The sequence below is a fragment of the Perca flavescens genome, chromosome 2, assembly GCF_004354835.1.
Source record: "Perca flavescens isolate YP-PL-M2 chromosome 2, PFLA_1.0, whole genome shotgun sequence".
Taxonomy (NCBI): Eukaryota; Metazoa; Chordata; class Actinopteri; order Perciformes; family Percidae; genus Perca; species Perca flavescens.
The window spans coordinates 29,105,898-29,127,640 of NC_041332.1; the positions used below are offsets into that span (position 1 = coordinate 29,105,898).

Sequence of the window (21,743 nt, forward strand, 5' to 3'; positions counted from 1 at the left end):
TCACGAGCCATTGTTCTTGGGAGGCCTATCGGAGGAGGCGAGGGCTGTCGAGCAAATAGAGGCAGACTGAACGAGCAGGTGGAGTACAGCGAGACAGATCAGGTCAGAGCTACAGTGCTGCCACCCAAGAAGCTAAAGGCCAGACAACCAGCATGTCAGGGACCACAGCTGTGTGATGCTATGATGGCTGAGCAAATGAAAAGATCCTGACAATACAGTGTGCCTCTCTATGTTTGCAGCAAAAAGTATTGCATTTTATGTTCTTGATGGGGGAAAAACCCAGTAAGACATGTTATTGAGAGAAGAAACCTCATCTAAGTTTACACTTGTCTTTGCCAGATGCACTCAATAACATGCCTCCTGCTAAAGGGTCAGTTCCCTAAGTAAAAGTCCTATAGGGTCTAGTCATTATAGGATTCCTGGTTTTCACTCAAGTGTCCCGGGAACTGCAGATTTAGGATCCCTTGAAAATTAGATGGAACGTGTGAGGGTTTATCAAATAACTGTCAGGACATTTTACTAAGAACCTCAAATCTGAAACTCATGGTGATGCTAAAGGATAAGTCAGAGAATCACCAAAGTCAGTAGGACCATGAATGTCTGCACTAAATTCCATGCCAGTTCATCAAATAATTTAACATATTTTCATCCAGGCCAAAGTTCTCAGACCGACGAACAAGCCGATATTGACATTCCTAGAGCTACGCTGCTCGTAAACATTTAACATGTCTTTCAAGAAGAAAAACAAATCCTGTTATCTTGAAACAATCAGTCCCATGTGGTCTAGCGGTTAAGATTGCTGGTTTTCACCCAGGTGGCCCGGGTTCAACTCCCGGTATGGGAACTGCGGTTTTAGGATCCCTTGAAAATTAGATGAAACGTATGAGGGTTTATCAGATAACTGTAATGACATTTAACCCAGAAACTCATGGTGATGCTAAATGATAAGTCAGAGAATCACCAAAGTCAGTAGGCTTTATCCTCTGCGGACCATGAATGTCTGCACAAAATAGCTGGCCAACAGGCCGATATTGACATTCCTAAAGCTATGCTGCTCGCAAACAGTTAACATGTCTTTCAAGAAGAAAAACAAATCCTGTTAACTTGAAAAAATCTGTCCCATATGGTCTAGCGGTTAGGATTCCTGGTTTTCGCCCGGGTTCAACTCCTGGTATGGGAAGTGCAGTTTTAGGATCCCTTGAAAATTAGATGAAACGTATGAGGGTTTATCTAATAACTGTCAGGACATTTTACCCAGAAACTCATGGTGCTGCTGAAGGATAAGTCAGAGAATCACCAAAGTCAGTAGGCTTTATCCTCTGCGGACCATGAATGTCTGCACAAAATTACATGCCAGTTCATCAAATAATTTAAGATATTTCCATATTAGCATTGCTAACGTTAGCGTGCTAGCATTAGCGTGCTAGCATTAGCGTGCTAGCGTTAGTGCTGGCATGCTACATCGTTCTCAATAGCAAAGCACTGCTACAACACACACAAGTTCATTATAATCTACAAAAGAACTACTTACATGTGCGCCCTCGTTTAGAAGAAGTCTCCCAGCTAATCCTGCCTTGTAACTGACCGAAGTTGGAGAAACAACCTTTCTTTTACTGTCTATGGAGCTAGCTGACATGATCAACATCTGAGCTACTGTGCATGTGCGATGGCAATCAAAGATAGTACAGAAGAAGAAGAAGAAAAGAGGTCTCACTCTGTAGCTAAAACAGAGACAAGGTGAAGAAGATCTGCAGCAGTGAGAAAGAGCTGTGCAGTACAACAAAAATATGGTGTTTTTTGAAAATTAAACCATGTAAACCTATTCTGGTACAACCTTAAAATACAATTATGAACCTGAAAATGAGCACAATATGGGCGCTTTAAGATATTTCCATCTGGGCCAAAGTTCTCAGACCGACTAACAGGCCAATATTGACATTCCTAAAGCTATGCTGCTCGCAAACATTTAACATGTCTTTCAAGAAGAAAAACAAATCTTGTTATCTTGAAAAAATCAGTCCCATGTGGTCCGGTTAGGATTCCTGGTTTTCACCCAGACAGCCTGGGTTCAACTCCCGGTATGGGAAGTGCAGTTTTAGGATCCCTTGAAAATTAGATGAAACGTATGAGGGTTTATCAAATAACTGTCAGAACATTTTACCCAGAAACTCATGGTGCTGCTAAAGGATAAGTCAGAGAATCACCAAAGTCAGAAGGCTTTATCCTCTGCGGACCATGAATGTCTGCACAAAATTACATGCCAGTTCATCAAATAATTTAAGATATTTCCATCCGGCCCAAAGTTCTCAGACCAACTAACAGACCGATATTGACATTCCTAGAGCTACGCTGCTCACATGGCTAAACATTTAACCGCAACATGTCTTTCAAGAAAAAAAGAAATCCTGCTCCATCTGAAATATCAGTCCCATATGGGAATAGTTTTAGAGCCCTTGAAAATTAGCATCTAGGGGGTGTTATCCTTCAGTTCTGATTGGCATAAATCACCACAAACAACACAAATCTTAATCTCTATATACCACTAGATATACGACAGGAAATATTGCAAATAATTGGGTGAATCTACCTTTTAAAGGTAAAGTATTAAAACTACAAGGCTGGAGAGGAGTACAAATCAATCTATAAACAAACAAAACCAAGGACAAATTGTCATAACACCATGGCTGAAGGATGCACTCTAAAAAAATCAACGACATGTTATGTGCAAGAATACAAATCTACAAACGACAATACAGTTGAAACTAATGTCTGGTTCATGGCTGCAAGGGAAACCAATGAAAGCTACAAAAGCAGATGAGAAGGATGCTCCTCCCGTCTAGATAGAGTTGTGTGGTTTGAGCATCTGCCAGTTCACCACCCATAGGGGAGTGTCGGTGGGCTCTTCAAACACCCTGCGTGGGTCCTCCTCCTTTTGATGCTCCTGGAGAGGGAGAGGACAGGGGGAACAGGAGACACTCCTCCACACACGCTGCTGAGCTCTACTGGACCAGAATGGGGGGCTGGGGGGGGTGTAAAAAAAAAAAGGGAGAGAAAAACTGGAAAAATAAAAAAAATGTAGTGGAAATAGAAATGTACAGAATCAGCTGGTGTAGCTGTCTCTTGATTGTACCCACAGACTCTTAAAAACATGCAGGTCAGGTGAACCGAGAACTATAAATTGCCTGTGGGTGTCTATCTGGTTACCCTGCAATTGACCCTGTCAAATTGTTACTTTAAATACAGATTATTCTTCAATTGTTATAATGAAATTCAGTGTTTTATTATGATTCAGTCGCAGTGTGTTTACAACACAGATTTGGCACCTAAAATGTCATGGCCTCATGTTACCTTACATAAAAATGATCACATAGGCAAAGAAAAGCATTAGAACGTCATTCAAAAACAATACACATTAAAAACGTATATAAAATCAAATAAGCAAGAGTAAAAATAGATTTAAAAAATAGATACAATTATATAAAACATAAATAGGTAAAACATAATAGACCAGCAATACAGTTACCGTACAGTGTCGTAATAAGTTATAAGTTGCCTCAAATTTAACAAAGGAAATAAAAGTGCAGTAGAGAAACACATGAATTGAAGTCACAGGAGAACAGCACAGTTTTTTCATTTAGATTTGAAAGTGGCTTAACTTGAAGCACATTTACAGTAAAATCATCAGAAAGTTGGTTCCATCTGTGTGCAGCATAAATAGTCTTGGATTTTGTGTTATACTCGCCATCTTAGTAGTTGTGCATGAGTTTATGCTCGCCTACTTATAATGTCAACTGAACAGCTAAAAATAAAATGTGCAACATTTGAAATTTACAACAGGATCATTTTGCTTTGGTAAAGCTGTCAATACTTTCAATAAGAGCAAAGGACACACACACAAAACACAAACACATTCAGCAGGATCAGCAGGAAAGCATCACAGGAAGGGAGCAGTATGGGGGAGTGAATAGCTTCTATAACTTTGAGTTGTTCTCTGTTTTATTTGCTGCTGAGAACAGACCTATACTCAGCAGTTCTATATCTTAGAGGTGTCTTCTGGATAGGTTTAAGGCAAAACATGCACTCTGACTGTGTGTGTGTGTGTGTGTGTGTGTGTGTGTGTGTGTGTGTGTGTGTGTGTGTGTGTGTGTGTGTGTGTGAGAGAAAGTGAGGGTGGTGGGTGTTAATCTATCTTAGAATTCCGAACATTCAATACTAAACAATGCACACAGACACACACAATCCTATTTGGACGATCAAAAAAACGACTCCTCAAAGGAGAACTTTTTGGGTAATTGGCAGGATGCGTGTAAAAAAAAGAAAGAAAAAAACGACAGAGAGAATCATAAATAAATGAATACATGAGGCTTTTGTGTGGTTTTGGGTGAGCATCTGGTATCAAACATACAGTACTCACACCTTGCGGATAAAAGCTACGACAGAAGAATTACAGCAACAATCAGTTAAACCATGTACAAGAGGAAAAGCTGTTTCTCACCGATCGCCAACGACTACTGTTTGACTGACAGGTGTAGGTGAGAGGTAAGCTATGGAGACCAGCAGTCAAATGGACAATGGAAGTCTCAGCCGCACTGACGTGCGCATAAAAACATCTTACGCTGTCTGATCTTCAAAGACAGAGGACTGAGGAACAGTCATGTTGAAATGGTTCAAAAGTGTTTCTGAATTATTGAAGAGCTCCGGGTCTTATGATGACGTGATAACAAACCAATGAGCCTGATAAGATGAGGAAAAATGATCTTGATTAAAAAGGTAAAAATACAAAAATCAACACGGACGGATTTGAGAAGTCAACCAAATATATATATATATATATATATATATATATATATATATATATATATATATATATATATATATAAACTAGAAGGCCTCGTCTGGAAATGCGAGTGTTAACTATCTAAACGAAAAGAATAATAGACAACACTGATAATATAATGTCTACAGCAGCTGAACCAGCCCAGCTGACTGGAGCTACCCACCACCATTTTAGCTAAGGGCATTGTGAGGGATGGATCCTGGGAGGCAGACATGAATCATATGTCTGGGAATTATGTCCACAACATTTAATATAGTGGGAGTGTATTTCTGTTCACAGCCATGTGGTCCCAGCAAGGCCTAGACAGGGAAAACAAATCTGTAATGGGCACACAATTGAATCAGGTGTCTGGTCCTCTTAAGGAAATTAAGTTGTCGCCGGAGCGGGGCCACTTAATGAGAGGCAGGCTTGTGGACAGTGACGAATGGAGGGTGACACTGGCAAGAGTGTGAGGCAGCCACAATATCTGCATTTGGACTGGTGATGATTTTTCATCCATGAACCCCCCACCATTCGGTTTCTTTCTCTCCCTCAAACACACACATATGCACACTGCCTCTCCTCCTTCCACCCTCCAATTTCAACGGCTTCTTTAGGGACACATTTGCTCCCTGTGTGATACTAGCCATTTACAGTATTTGCACATATATTCATGGAAATGATGACAGCTAATAAAGAGGGGCATCCTCTTTCCATGTGTTTTTACTTCATGGTACATCTTGATGTTGGCCATTATGTGATTTTGATGGATCTCTCTCTATATTCACAGTCATTCGCAGCACAATGTACACAGCATGCCCTCCAGTATGAACGCAGAGATATATAATACTATTACGTAGCGAGGGAACCCCATTTTAATAGAGAGAGGTACAGTAATGTTTGGTTTTATTACATGATTTGGTCCATTATTTGTAAATGAATGCACCAAGGATCTTAACTCCTTTTATTTATAAAATATTCATGGACAATTATGATCGTAATAATATCATTTGTAACATATATATATATAAAACTGCCATTGTAGGTTAATTTAAAGTTATACTCCAACCAAAAAGTATTTTTCTAGTATCAAATACATTGCAGGATTAAAAGGTGTGGTCTGTGTTCATGGTCAGTTTGAATTTATATTACATATAATGGATTCCAATCGTGACGAGTTACCAGTGGTGGAAGAAGTGTTCATTTAATTAAGAGTACTACAGCGATTTAGCATTGCACTTCTATAACATTGTCGGACTCACAATAAACAGTTTCAAAGTTCTGCTGTATCAAAATCAATGCAGCAGAACCAGAGATGCCGTCCTTTTTATTCCACGGATTCTTCTTCCTAGTTGAAACCTGGCTCCTACATTACCCAACATGCAACATGTTAAGGTAGCTTCGAGCTGATTGCGTCAAGCACAGATGAGGAGCGGCTACAGAGTTCTGGTTATTCATGAAGCTACCTACAGCATTGACGAATCATTTTAAAGCTGATTGAAAGTTTTATGTAAAATTTGTATCTGCAACATAACTAGTAACTCCAGCAGTCAAATATCTGTAGTTGAGTAAAAAGTACATTTTCCTCTGAAATGTACTAGAGTAGAAGTGGTACGTGGCAGAAAATGAAAATACTACTATTACTAGTACTCAAAAGTAAAATGTACTTTGTTACTTGCCACTACTGTAAATTACTGTAAAAGTTTTTATTAAAGTGTTCATAGACACTTGCATCGCTGATGCAGTAGTGTAAACAGCAATCTTTTTTGTTAAAATACAAATAGCTTTTGCAAAAGAAATACAGGACAAAACAGAATATGGATGGACAACAGAAAAGTAGATTATGCTGCATGACTGAAAAGTTTCTATGGATGCTTTGATGTTTTTTCTTGGTCACATTGAAATCCAATTAAAATCAACCCAAAGCTGAAGACTACAGCCTTTTTATAGACAGCTTTCCATACTACAGAGGTTGACTGTTTGATACTCACATTTTACATGGATCATCACTGTACATACTCTGATCAATCATGTAGATACAGTAAGAACTATATTTGTTCTTCCCCTTGCACTTGTGAACTATTAAAATTCAGACCGATATGCAACTTGTAAGTGAAAAGCTCAGCAATCTGTCACCTAAATGGATTATCCTGACGTCAGAGATATTGCCACTAAATGTGAAGACATGGAAATTTCTGTTATGGCAAAATGGCCTTGAAAGGAGGAGTCATTCTTGTTCCCATGGGTTGCTCCATCAATGTCTTCTTAAATGGTTGTGAAGGGGAGCATCTCAATAGGTTTGATCCTTCTATGCTGCGCTGCCAATGATCAAATGCTCATTTGTTTCTGACAAAAACAAGAAAACTGCCATCACGATCCCTTGTGAAGCTTGAGGATCTTAAGTATTACGAAGCATTTCCTTTTGTGTTTGACCTTCTCCATTATTTTCAGCAGAGACTACACTTCATCTAGCATCTAAAATGCTAATTCAGTAACATAATCCACACATAGCACAAACAGGCAGGACTAATACTTGACACTGAGGCTCTCCACGTTGAGTAATGCCCTTTGATAACTGACCCGACATGGTCTACTGTATGCATAATGACACTACTTGGAAACAGCTGTAGTGTGTTGACGATCAATGTCTGTCCTTTCAACACAGTAATTGTGAGGCCAGAGAATGGCTGAGTAGCCAAGGCTACAGCTGCAGGATGGCCACTGGAGTGAGTGGCCACTCATGTATGCCTTTTAAAGTTACACTCCATCCACCCAGACAAGACTTGGGCTTAGAATTAGTTGGGTTGATGGAGGCTGCGCTGCAACAAAAAATCATTGCGGAGTGTGTTAGAATTGTAGGATTCGATGAAGCTTCAACACCCCTCCTCTCTCGCTCTATCTTTCCCAGCTGACTCGGTATGAATAATTGACCCCATAGTCTGGGCCCCTGCTCATTACTGGGGGAAGTGTCGGCCTGGTTTGTGATGCTATGAGGGAGGGTGCGAGCGCCCACTGTCCGCATGCCTGGCTTGGTTTTCCCCTCTACCTCTGACCACAGTCCTTCATCTTTAATGGCCTGTGCCGTGATCGGACATCCAGCCCCTCCAACCTTCCAGCCTTGCCCACTTTATCAAGCAGGTGAACGGGTTGGCAGTAACACATCTACTGCCAGAGAGGAGTTTTTCAAGAATTTTTAAGAATTCTCCTGTGAATTTAAAGAGTTTTGGGCAGGATTATCAAAGGGTGCAACACTGACATGGAGGAAAGTTCTGTGGGAAAGTTTTCAGGTACACACTAAAACTAGTAGAAAACTATTCATGGTCTTAAAGTGAATACTCTCGTTACATGGAGCCGTGACTCTTTTGATATGGAAGTTGGGAAAGTTGTCCAAAGAAAAGTTGCGAGGGGCAATGTAATGCAACCGCTAAAATACACATACCCAACAAATTCACAGAACACCTCAATGAAATTGAACTCTTAAATCTTCATGTCAGACAAAAGCGTTCTTTAGCTGCTGCTCACAGGATACGTAAATTCTTAGGTCGCCATGCGACCCATATACCTCCGTAACCGATACCATCTGCAGTACAGTGAATCTGACACATCCGCATTCACATACTGTACTCTAGGTAGGACAGATAAGGCTGGTGAGTGAAGCCACTGAACGCTGTCGAGGAAAACAATAGCTGACGAGACGCCCCCCAATACATCAATCAGACAAGTCTGTCAGCTCAGCTCCCTGCAGAGAGATCCATGGGAAGCAAAAGAGGGACCACACAAAACACGGAGCCTGCAAATGAGAAGCCACAGTATGGATTGCTGCGTGATGAGCAGCCAAACTAGACAGAGACAAGGGATGGATGAGGAACATGTGTGGGTCACGTCTACAAGGACAGTTAAATAGTGTGTGGGGGCGAGTATGTGCCATGTGCTTGTGCAGTGCTACAGAATAGAGAGAGACACATATGCTAATTTTAATTGAATCATAAATATGCTTACTGAGTATATGATTTTTGCAATTTAATTACATTGTTTAATATTGTTAGCACTTAGTTATAGTATTTGTTTGTTTTTTGTGCTTAATTTACTTCAAAAAGTATTATAATCGTGCCACATGCTAAATGTATTATGACATGTACTAAAGTCAGTCCAGTGTTAACATTGTCAGTTGGTAGTTGGTTGATTTTTTTGAACAATAAATATGATATTTCCTAATAATCAACCTCTTGCAGTTATGAGAGAAATTACCTTTCTTTCTAGGTGGCAAAGGAGGAAGTAGGATGATGTATTTATGCCACGGCAAAACCTCTCAGGGAGGAGGTTGAGGTGGATGGTTGGGTCATAGTGAGAGGGCGGTTCCCACCCTGTGTCGCATCACAAGTCAACATTGGTTTCTTTGAACCATGACCATAACCTTTTCTTAACCAATAAGTTTTGGTTGCCTCAACTTAAAGGTGCCCTGTGGAGTTTTTGGAAGCCAGTAACGTTATGGAGCAACGTTTTGTGGGTCGCTGTTATTATCCTGCGTGTGCGCACAAAAACACGAATGAATGACTGCTGTTGGCGATAACGTGCCAAGAAAGGCAGAATATGCCAACAAGGCAAGGAAGAAGAAGACTGGTAGCAAGCAAACATGGATGTAAACAATGCAGGTTTCAAATTCTTTTATTTTTATTAATCAGCTCTGCAAATGTATTTTTAGAAACTATATGCATTCAACACATATACAATTATGTATTTATTATTTATTTATATTATATATAGATATTAGTTTTTTTTATATTTATTGAGTCTTCAAGGATACACACGATGGGTTCGGTTAGAATGGAGGCACAGTCCCGTTAACCCAAACTTACTGTAACCATAGAAAAATACTCACATGAGTGATGCATACCACTGAAAAGTTTAATTTTGCTGAATGTTTAGACAAACTGTTATGCAAATGGAATTCAGACTCTTTGTCTGGGGACAAATTTATGTCGTTTGAGGGTATATTCTATCATTTTGCTTAAGTGTCCAGTAAGAGCTTTACAAAGTCAGTATACTTATTAAACTTACTCAATGACCACTTTCCCATGTGATTAGAGTTTGGCACAACATGAAAATGGCAAATCCCACCAGGATAAATATAATAAGTTTCTCTGTAGGATTAAGGTAATGAATGGCTTTTCATTTATCACCATTTATTTTAGTTTAAAATGTACCTCAGCTATGACAGGAAAATTACATCAACAACATCAAACAAATACCAAATACTAGCTCTCAGGGCATATATATATATATATATATATATATATATATATATATATATATATATATATATATATATATATATATATATATATATATATATATATATATATATATATATATATATATATATTCTGTATGAAGGAGTTCAAATTATTGTTTACTGTTATTTGGTTTAAGGCATTAGAGACATAAGCTATATGGTTCCTATTGAGTATGCGTGCAATATAGGCCTACTTGATTTCAAGTCAACAGCAAGTGTCTAATACTGTGTGAACAAACATACAACCGTGCAAACAAATAGCACTAATCCTTCGCTCAAAAATCACCAAATTAATTTACAAGAATCACACCCAAAATTCTGAGCACGCTCAGTACAAAATGTGTGAGTGGCAGAAGTTTCAGCCCACAGACACAAAGAAGAAGAGAGATGTGTCTTACCCACAATGTGGATGAAGGAGGTTATCTGTTCCTGGTTGTTTCATTGGTCACAGGCAGCCAAGGAATCTAGAGGAGAATATCGTAGAGCTGTCATTGTGTTTTCAGGGAAGGGGGAGAGCAGGGAAAGAGGTTGTTTGAACTGGGAGTAAACGCTGTGAAAATGGTGGAGCTGGCATATTTACACCCGGGGTCTGCACAGGGGGATTACATGCAACGTTTTTATGTCATCATTTGACAGCATCATCTCATGGAGGGTTTGAAGGCTCCCCGTTATTAGCTGGGCCGCATTTAACACAGCTTTGAATTTATAAAGACAATGGCTGCCAAACCTCGAGGACTTTAACAAACAACAAAGGACAGGGTAACAATCAAAGCGCCCCCTGTTCCATTTTGCCAAAGTTGAGTGAAAAGTCACTTGTTCTGAATAAAAAGAAGACATTTACGTGACAACCGGAGGGATCTAAATGGCTATAAGTGAAAAGGGAGGTCAACCTAATGGTGCCTCAGAGGGCTTGATAAGTATATAGAGTAAAGCCATGCCACTGATTGAATGCAACTTCAAAATTACAGTTTTTGCCAATTGCTTACATACTTAAATCAAAAGTATTACACAATTATATGAAAACCTTACACTCAAGGAGCAAAACTGTCAAATGACCACACCTAGGAGCCAACCTGTGAAACACAGCCATCAGGTACGCAAACACATGATTGCTTAATTGTAGACACACCAATCAGGTTTAAGCACTACAAAAAATGCAGCAAGTAAGTCTAGTATTTTAGTATTTAGTATTACAGTATTTTTTGTACTGTAATTGTAACCTCTACTGGATACAGTATTTTATGTTTGTCTGTTGTTTGCTGAGCTAACAGTGTTATGCACACTACTGTAGTAGCATGAAAACTGGGACATGTTTTCTTGACTGATTTGGGTATATGGAGAGAAATAAATTATATTTTCCTCAGTCTGCAGCATTGGTCTGTGTGTGTTAAGTTTGGTGAACTTATTGTATATTTGCACTTTCTCTGTGTACTTCATTTACAGTACTCTAATCACTGAGAAGTAGAATTGTTAAAAATGTTTTTAGGTTAGCAACAGCAGTGTGTAACCGGTTCAAACTGAATTAAGTTATATGAAACGTGTGTGTTTCATATGGTAACAAAATATGTTTTTTATAAATTAGTGTATAGTTTTTGCAAGTGTTTCATCTTGCAAATGGTCTGAGGTGTTCTGCTAATTGGGTGTATGGTTGTGCTAATTGGGTTTAGTGTTTTGAAAAACCGGTCCTTGTTGTCAAAATAGTGCTTAAGCAATCGAAAAAAAACTGTAAACTGGTTATTTATTCTTCATTCCTCTGATGGTTTTTATTTGTTGCATTTATACTGGTCAAGATAAATGCCAAATGCCATTAATACTTGAGAAACATTAAATGTGTTTCCAGAACAAACTGCACTCCAACCTCAAGCAGACGACACATACTTCTGCACTTTCTATTTGTTGAGTAAAATCATGTAACATTGGTCATCTTTATTTTTATGTTGAAGTAATACAAAATGGATATCAGGGAATCAAAATATTGTATTCACTGTAGATGAAACAGTATAAGAAAACAAAACAGACATTTTGAGATATTTCCTCAGACTCCTGGAAACTGGGATGGCCGTTTTTTTTTACTACTTCAAGTCATTTTATAGACCTAACAATTCATAGATAAAATAATCGGCAGATGAATCGATACTGACAATAATCATTAGTTGCTGTCCTTTATTTACATTTACAACCGTATAGCCACTCTTTGCCAGACCTTCCTCCAAAGCGCTGTGGAGGAGGGTCTTGCTAGTCCACACAGCATTCTGGGATGGGAGAAAAACGCGCTCTGGTTCATAGGCATTTCTTTTAACCAATCAAAATCGTCACGGGAAGCGCTAAGCTCCGCACGGAGCCGCTGCAAAAAAGCCTCGGGAGGGAACTTGGTGCTACGTGTACGTCAAAAGTTGTTTTAGTCGTGCAACAGAAAACTCAGATTGGACAGATAGTCTAGCTAGCTGTCTGGATATACCCTGCAGAGATCTGAGGAGCAGTTTACCATAGACCTCAGAAATCCACCAGAGTTTAAAATTCCAACAGAAAGAAAGCGAAGGAAACAGACATCAGCGAAAAGACATGCATCCGGCGGAATTTCCTACAGCATCGAAGCAATCCTAGAAGTGGAACGTCAAGGATATAGACTAACAACCGTATAAAACTGTGAAAAGCAGCACATTTGAGAAGATTAAACCAGATAATGTTTGGAGTTTATACTACTAAAAATTATGTATATGATCAATCGCTTATATATCATGTCAATAATTAAATAAAAATGTTGCAATAATGGATTAATCGTCTAATTGTTTTCCGCCTAGTCAACAAAACGGGTGTAGCCTAAATCCGTCACATCTCCAAATGGTAAGCATTGTGTTACGAAATATATATTTCATTTTGAAAATAATTTCTTGATATAAGAGAAGCCAGGAAAACAATGATTCAAGATATTTAGTTTGATGCTCTGGAAGAAAATCAGGTAAAAATACAACATAAAGGGCTTCTCCATTTACCCTTTGTCTTTCTTTGCCTTCTCCTCAAAAGACAGCAACGTGCTTGTGTTACAAACTCTCTTGCTCTGACGTTTAGTCACGGCAAAGTATTTACCCACCAATTACCCACAGATACCCTTCCTCTCGTTACAGCTGGGGCCCCATAAAAGGGAACAAACAATAACAAGAGTGAAGGCTCCTCAGCAAAAAGAGACACATTATAATCTGGGCAGACATGAGAAAGAAGGGTGTGGGAAGAGCTTGTATTGATGGAGACGAAATTGAACTTGATTAAAAAGCAAACAAAACAAACCCCCGACAAAACACAAACACTCCATACACTTTGTGAATGGGCCCACACAAAGCTAATATGTAGCTATACCCGAGCACTCCTGAGGCGGCGAGATAAAAAAGACAAGTGTTTAAAAGGAGAGATCTTCCTCTGTTTGGCTGACATTTTTACACAATTATGTGCAGGATCCAAAGCAGTGCAACCGGCGTTTCTCCTTCTCGACAAGCCAAAAGAAGTTTAGGTTTTTTTCTTCTTTTTTCTCTCACCTCTCTTTTTACTTTTGTGTCAGGTTGATTAAATGAGAGTGTGTGACATAGAGCTGCAGGGTAACGCCATCTGGCAGAGCAGTGTCATTTTTCCTGATGGAGTTACACTGACTTAACCAACTCTCCATCAATTAAGGCTGTGTTACATATTATTGCACGTAAATGACACTCAGACATCCACTGAAGCTCCTCTGTAGCATTTCTGACATCTTAAAATATGGGTTTGATTGAATGTTTTTTCTGACAGCGCTCAGAATTAGAGCTCATCTAATTGCTTTATTTATATTATGAACTACATCAAACTGAATCTTCTCTTAGTCTCATATTGATTCCTACAGGATGATTAAAAGCACCACTCCTTAGCTTGTTCAGTGGGAGCCATTATATTTACAGGTGGATGTGCCACTGGCTCATAATGAAAGAGTCCATGCAATAAAAGTAGAATAAAATACATGGCATGAGATATAATGCTATGGGCAATTAAATTCAGCTGCACAAAAAAGACCACACAGTCCTTATACATATTCACTCCTCCACTGAAATCCATAGGAATTGCTAAGTCATCTTCCATGTCTCTGAGGCATTCGCGTACAATGGCACTTTTATCATATGCTTATCAGTGGTGGCCCCTCTCTCATAGTGCTCGATCTTTTGGCCCCTCAATCACGGAGCATATTACTCCTCTGTCAGAGCAAAGCACTTCCTAACGACAGGGAGGCCAGCTGGGACTGAGGAGAGGGCAGGAGGCACACACATTAACATAATAATCCAACCACACTCCCACAGGCCCCGGGGCCAGACAGCATATTAGGTAGGCCCCCTTCATAAAGGTCCTTGCAGGAAATAAAGCTGCTTTACGGTGAGCCTGTCAACCTGTGGTGAAGGCTAGGGTTTACCTGTGCTAATTGTTGACTGAAAAAAAAAAAAAACTCTAGCTAGTTGCTTTAGCCCCACATGTGTAAACAGTGATCTTGTTACATGCTCAAATGAGCTAAGTGTTGGGTAATGTGAGGTATAATTTAACCTAGTTCTGAATATCTCACGATGGATTAAAGAGAATAAGTAAGGCTGTTTCTTTCTCTCTCTGAGCGCTCTTGCTTTGTTGCCTTCTACATCACATTGCAACACAACATAACCCAGTAGCCTGACATATATTTCTGAGTATAGGAAGCATCTCCTCGCCTCCTCATATTTACTGAAGTGAAATACCAAGAGACATAGGCTTTGAGGACAAGAGAGACCGAGAGGGGAGAGAATAAGGGGGTTGGGTGTTGGTTCCGCAGCCTTCCTTGTGGCATAAACTGGGGAGCGTTAGCAGCATGCATTGAGGCCTGTGATCCTTCGCACTGGGGTCCCATGGTACCTTGTGTGGCCTGCACATTTCTAACCACATGAGACACTTGCCATCATTGCGTCAAAGCCATCATAATAAAGCCATGCAGCTATAATGCACTGCTTATGCCTGGAGACACAACAACAAAAGGACAATACACTAGCAACAAGAGAAAGTGTAAAAGAAAGAATCAAGTTCAGCTATTCGGAGAAACTCCAGCTTCTACCAAACCCAATTCAGCGTCACATCCACCTTTCATATGGAGAGGAGAGCCAGCAAGTAGTGTATTAGGAAACCACCAGCAAAGTGTGGAGCATTTTCATTGGGAAGCCTGTCTTGCACAGCCTGACTGTCAGTGCACCTCTAATGTGAATGTCCCACTGACTGCTACTGTAAGGCTGTCAGCCGCTGGTTGGGGTCCTTGACTGAAGACTCTCACTAGCAGTTCACACACAGTAATACCTCAGTGGCAAGAGAGTGGTAGGCAAGGAGGAAGAGAGGAAAGGATCTCCACAAATCATTTTGATCAAGAGACAAGGTAGCAGTGAGGTGGACCTCCCCCAGCCCCTGCCCCACGAGGAGACAACTCTCTAATTGGTGGAGAGGGCAGCCTGTCCGTGGCCGTATGCACTCTCAGATCTTTCCCAGGACAGCCAAGGAAACGTGCCAATTACTGCCAATTGTTGGCCTGTGGTTGAGATGTGGACAGTTGTCCGCATGGAATAAGAGTGAAGGCCTGGCAAACACTCCTGCTGATGCTGATAGCATGCAACAGCAGTATAATATTGTACTGTTAGCCCACTAACTTTCATAAAACAAGCTATTACTGTCCTTTTTAATAAATTCTGTTTGACTTAGCATGGGGATTCTGTGAAAAACTCAAAGATTATTAAATACAATCCTTCCAACACCTGCAGCCATGTGGTATTTGAGTAGCTATCTCAATCCAGGCACCTTTAACACCACCGGAAAAAGACCATGCTTTTTAACAGCCCAAATATAGCCCATGTTTAGTGGAGCCAGCAGACCATTATGGGGGTCCTTTCGTCGGAAGTTGAACATATACTACTTCATCCATTATCCATCAGCTGCTCGTCATGGTATAGTTCAGGGCTGGAGCACAACCTCTCCTAGCAGTCAGACAGAAGCAGAGAATCGCAGGCCTTTACAACTCCGCTCACCCACAGCTCATAACAAGGAAGCCAGAAAGTGTAGCAGAGAGGAGGGAAAACAGTCATAATTCTTGTTCAACTAAAAATCACTATAATGCTCTTTAATTGTGTAGGCAAAAATCTTTTCAAAAGAGCATGGTAATTTTACCCTGTTAAATTATTCAGCGCACATTAATAACGGTCGGGGCCGGGGTGGATGAGAGCGGCTGTTTTAGGAGTGATGAGCTGCCGGAGCTGGGAGACAGGATCTCACTAAGGCAGTTTTAAGCCTTGTTTTAAAGTTACATTTTCAAGTAAACGACATTAAAAAAATGACCTGGGGTAACCCTGAAATGTACTGGGACTGGATGTTGGTGCAGGGCCTTAAATACACTCATAAAAGACGTATTTATGTGGAACTACTTCCCAGTGAGAAGGTTGATATGAAGCAAAATTGATCATTTATTAACAACCGATGAAAATCTTTGCTTCATTTGTTAATTGGCAGCTGTGTTTTAACCAACACAAGTATGCTCAGCTTCAAGAACACCTTAGAGAAAGGCCTGTGTTAGGGTTGGTAGGCATTCCTTTGTCTAAAATGAGGATATACAGTGAGCAGAAATTATAGAAAAGAAAAGGCCTTGGAACAGCAAGGTAATCAAGAATTATATAGCCTATTAAAAGCCAAAAACAAATGAAACCTCAAAATAGTGCTTTTTTGTTCATCTGTGCACTTCAAACAGTGAGAGTCATAGTAGAATAACAGATACAAGAAGAAAATGTCACAACCAAGATCTGATGAAGGGCAGTATTCACTATAGGCTTTAAGGGATTCCAGCCAGCAGATAGCACATTCAAGAGAGCGATGCAAATGGAAATTTGCATGAACCATGCACCAGCAAAGGTAATATACATAATTGGGGGAAGGGGTGGCGGGTGTGAGAGGGGGGGATCTCCATCAAATACGGACATGAAGCAACACTTTCTATACTTAATAATTAATACAATACAGTGTGCACACACACACACATTGCATGGGATGCATATCATCCATCCGTTGAACAATGACTTTTAAGTGCACTAGAACATAGTGAGCCTGACAAAATATGCACAAATGTGCGCAAGATGAAATATGCCTCTTCCCCACATAAAGATGAAAAAACGCAACAAATGCCTTCCCAAGGCAGAGAGATTTTAACTATTTCTTTTCAGTTCAAAGTCAGGGCTCTACTCTAAATATTTGTGTATTAAACATAACACATAAGATGGAATAAATGGAGGGCCTCTAAAATAAGTGCAGGGCCTGCAGGAGAAAACAACATGGAACTGCAATGCTTCTTAATGTCAGTGTGCCTAACCCAAACAACCATGGTGAAAAACAAGCCAAGGCTTCAAATCTTGTAGAAAGTATGAATCAGTGTGAGTCAGATGCTCAGTGGCTACGATTTGTAAATGTACAGGGAATGCTGGTGTAACGGGCCTGGTCTTTACAGATTAAGTATCCCTTACTCAGTTTTAGGACAAAATTTAAGAGAAAAGAATGAGCCAAGAAATAAATAGCTAATTACGTTTACACCTCAGTTTAATCAGTTCAACGTCAACACTTATAGCTTTCGAGGTATGCATCAAGGGCCAGTCTAAGGAGGCACCATGCAGCATGATTAAATCTAAATACGCTGACTCTTACACTGTTTGTTTGTTTATTGAGGAAAGTCAGGGGGTGTTCTGAGCCTCAGAACTGCATTTAAAGCTGATCTGGCTCCTTTAGACAGTGCTGCATCCGACTTCCTGTTGTTGACTCGCAGTTGCCACGAAAAAATTGCTGCTGCAGCCTTAGACAACCTACAGCACTTTGTATGCCGAAAGAAAAGAGTTAATTAGAAATACAAATTCTCCCAGATTGTTATTAATGGGAACTGTAGAGTAAGCAACACATATTTTGTGCCCATAAGTAATTCTCAGGTATCTTTGATCTGTGGCCCACAGCGGATGCTGCTGCGTGCCGCTGTCTGGCTTCTGGGACTCTGCCAGCGCCAGACATCTGGCTACTTTGTTATCATTGGCTGATCTGCTCCCGGGAGGCCAATCTTGTGACACCAGGCAGAGAGTGTCCTGGCAAGGAAAATTATCAGCACATTTTGAGTGGATTAGAGTTCCAAAGTGGTCTTCAAATCTCTACAGGGGTCTGGTGAGCCATGCTCTACTGGGGGTTCCTCAGGGCTCTGTTTTGACAACACTGTTGATTTGAAAGGCAGCAAGGGTATAGCTCCTACTGTTGCATCACAGATTTCAGGCAACATCTTAGGAAGTGGAAAAAAAGCCCCCCAATTATGATCTGTCAGATGCAGAAGAGGAAAAATGCACCAAAGACTTCCCTTGATTAGTGTGGAGATTCTGAGTAGCAGCAAATGTCTGTACTAGAGTGCTGTATGTCGTTTATACTCTGGTGTCATATCTGGCAAAAATGTATTAAGTCTGCATTTGTTTTTTACTGACTAATGCAGTTTTGTTGTTCTTCAAATTCTGCAGCTATGGAATTTTCTGTCACGTTCATAATACCTTTGCCTTGAGCTTTTTTTTTTTTTTTTTTTATACTCTAAGGAAGTTAAATATGACTCCATCTCAAAGGTTGTGTCTGACAATCCGTCATACAAAACACTTGTTTAGAGGTCAAAGAAGAGAATGCTGCCTAAGCACTGGCTTAGTGGAGGGAAAAAAAGCCATGATGTGACAATCTGAACCTTATTCACAGGATTGATTGAGGTATCGTGTCTTCTCCCTTTTTTCTCTTGGCGTTTCCATTTGTGAATACAAAGCTGCGGTGACCCATAAATATTACATGGTGTGGAGATGCAAAGCAGGAATTAATGACTGGGGTGTGTGTGTGAGAGAGCGTGTGTATGGCAGGTCCCTATGGGATTCTGCTTAGACAGGCGGGCATGGAGAGGGTGTGGTCTCGCTCTCGTTCTCTGTGTCTCTCTCACGCACACACGCACATACACACACACATGCGCACACACTGCATTTTTCTCTCCACATCTCCACTGGGTTGCATGATTTTTGGCCTGTGTGCTAACCTGTCTGTCAGTGACTCTGTGGTCAACAACGTTCAGCATTGTTTTCACTCAGTTACTCAATAAACTCTCACCAGTTATTCTGCACAGAAAGAGGACACAGGCTTCAAAAGAACGTTGGATTAGGAATAATTAGTTCTGAAATGTCTTGGTCAATCAATTATTCAATTAACAGAACACTTTGACAACTTATAATCATTCAAGGCATTTAAAAAACAAGGGTGGTTTTCCCTATTTTATGCCATTTTATGAAAATCTGTTGAACAGAAAAATAATTAAGAGGTTAACTGATAATGAAAAGCAATCGTTAGCTGAAGACCTGGTGTTGACTACTACAATTCCACGGCGCAAAGTTCTAACATCTAACGTGTCTCGTAAGCAACTTTGTTTCTCTCTCTCTTAAAGATGAATAAGCCAATTAAAAGATTAGCGGATTTGATTTGAACTATTTTGAAAATTGATTAATCCGGTAAGTATTTTTTTTAGGTACAAATGCCAAACATTGTCCAGTTCCAGCTTTTCAATTATGAGGATTGCTGCATTTCTTTGTCTTATGTGATACTAAACTGAGTATTTTTTACTTTTGGCGGTTGTGTGTAAAAAAACAAGCGATCTGAAGACATCACATTGGGCTTTAAGACATTTTTAAGGGCATGTTTCACTCAAAAATAGAACTGGCAGTTCAACTGATATTGAATGAATGAATGAATGAATGAAGACATTTATTTCAGACATCAAAAATAAACAAAGCAAAACATTCAATAAACAATAAGAAACATTAGCCAACATAGACATGTCTGAAAAGGAGTAGGAAGAAGTATTTTAATCATACCCCTTTTCCATAACTAAGTAATTAATTAATAATAATTAATTAATAATAAATAAATATATATTTTTTTAAATAGTCATCAGTTGCAGCCCTGCTCTCTCTCTGTCATGCACAAACATGCATACTATATGTTAATTTGTGCTCAAAAAGCTCATGATACAACATGAACAGTTTGGAGAGCATGAACCAAGTTGTGGACCGAGCTGTGACTGCATTCCAAACACTGTCATTAAAAACAAAGCTGTGATCAGGGCACGGTGATGACAAAGTAGTTGTTTGAGGTTACAAAAAAGAGAGAGCGAAAGAAAGAGAGAGAAAGGGAGAGCCTGAGATCGGCTTTTCCTCTCTGCTTAGCGAGATGAATCAGTTGAGGAGGGGCCACTTGACACCTGTCACCTAACCAGCCAGGCACAATTACCTCCAGGGGGAGGACGCGGGACTTGCTAGGGAGTTGTGCATAGCTCCCAGTGAAATAGACGAGCGTTTGAAGATCATTAGTGTTACAGGCCCTGTCTTCGTGGCCCTGTCCAACCTCCTGAATGGCTTGCTTTGATCACCGCCCTGCGTTTTTGTCAATAGTATGGGTACACCGCATAAATTATAAAGTTATACACACAAAGTCAGCAGGTAATATGCCACATTCAATTTCTGTTTTGGCCACAGATGGGGCAGCTGATTGCAGGTAATGAGCGACATCACCGCCCTGCAGCCAATAATGTGCGGTGGCCGAGCTTTCGTGTTGCTATCATGTTCAGGCCAATGGCCTCGCAGAGTGGCACAAAAATGAATAGAATTTATTGTGAAGCTGTTTAGAAAAGAGGCTCGTCTTGTCTAAATGTTCATTCAGTATTCTGAGATTAAGAAATTAGGCTAATGTCACTTTTATTTATATGATCTGTGTATTTCTAATAAACAGAATGTAAGACTTGTTTTAGTCGACTAAAAGCATCTTTTTCAGGTTGACAGTGTGAGGCAGGTGAATGTGACAATTTGTAAATAATCTGAGGCTGTTAAAGAGGAGGTTACACTGGTAATGTTTTTAAGCCTTTAAATAAAATATAACCTACTGTAAATTTGGAGTTCTGCTAAATAATAAATGCTGCATATTTTTTTTTTCAAAAATGTATGCAAACATAAACTGTACTTGGTTTAACTGATTCAAAATTTTAAATTTAGAGAGCATGAACTTAAACATTCTTGATAGTAAACATGTATAGGTTGAAGGATAGATCAAGATAAACAATATTGAAGATTTCACAGATGAAAAACATTTTGATATATCACACATCGCGCAGCTGCAGCACCGTGCCCTCTTACGTATTGCGTTTGGCAGTGCACTGCAGTGGTTTCAGTGTAGAAAAATGATCATTATAGCTGATGAGGCGAGGGCTTGGAATGATGACAGTGTGACAGCAGAGAGCTTTTTAATTTGTCGGATCAGATTGTGACATGCTCCATCACAGGATGGAGGAAATCTTTTCATTTGTGCAGAAGAAAGGGGGAGAGGAGGTCAATTAGCATCAACTATTAGACAACCCAGTGACAAGCAATATATTACCACGTGGGACAGTCAAACTAATGAGAGAGGCAGAAGAAATGTTCTCCCAGGTTGGACAGAATTCTGCAATCATCCTGCTACATTAATCACTTGTACAGCACTTGATTTACGCATTCTTTATAGTCGCATGCTCTGAGGTGTAACTTCACATATACGCTG

The 21,743-nt window shown here is 39.9% G+C and overlaps 1 long non-coding RNA gene and 1 other non-coding gene across 2 annotated transcripts in view; one reads left to right on the plus strand and one right to left on the minus strand.

Annotated features, from left to right (window-relative positions):
• The first annotated feature begins 772 nt into the window (after positions 1–772).
• On the plus strand, positions 773–844 carry trnae-uuc (transfer RNA glutamic acid (anticodon UUC)). The gene has a single exon. It is a non-coding gene; the product is annotated as a tRNA-Glu (tRNA).
• A 9,663-nt stretch (positions 845–10,507) lies between these two features.
• Positions 10,508–21,743, minus strand: part of LOC114571660 (uncharacterized) — an 88,392-nt gene continuing 77,156 nt past the window's right edge. The window contains exon 4 of the long non-coding RNA XR_003694697.1: positions 10,508–10,573. This is a non-coding gene — a long non-coding RNA (uncharacterized LOC114571660). The remainder of the gene's footprint in view (positions 10,574–21,743) is intronic.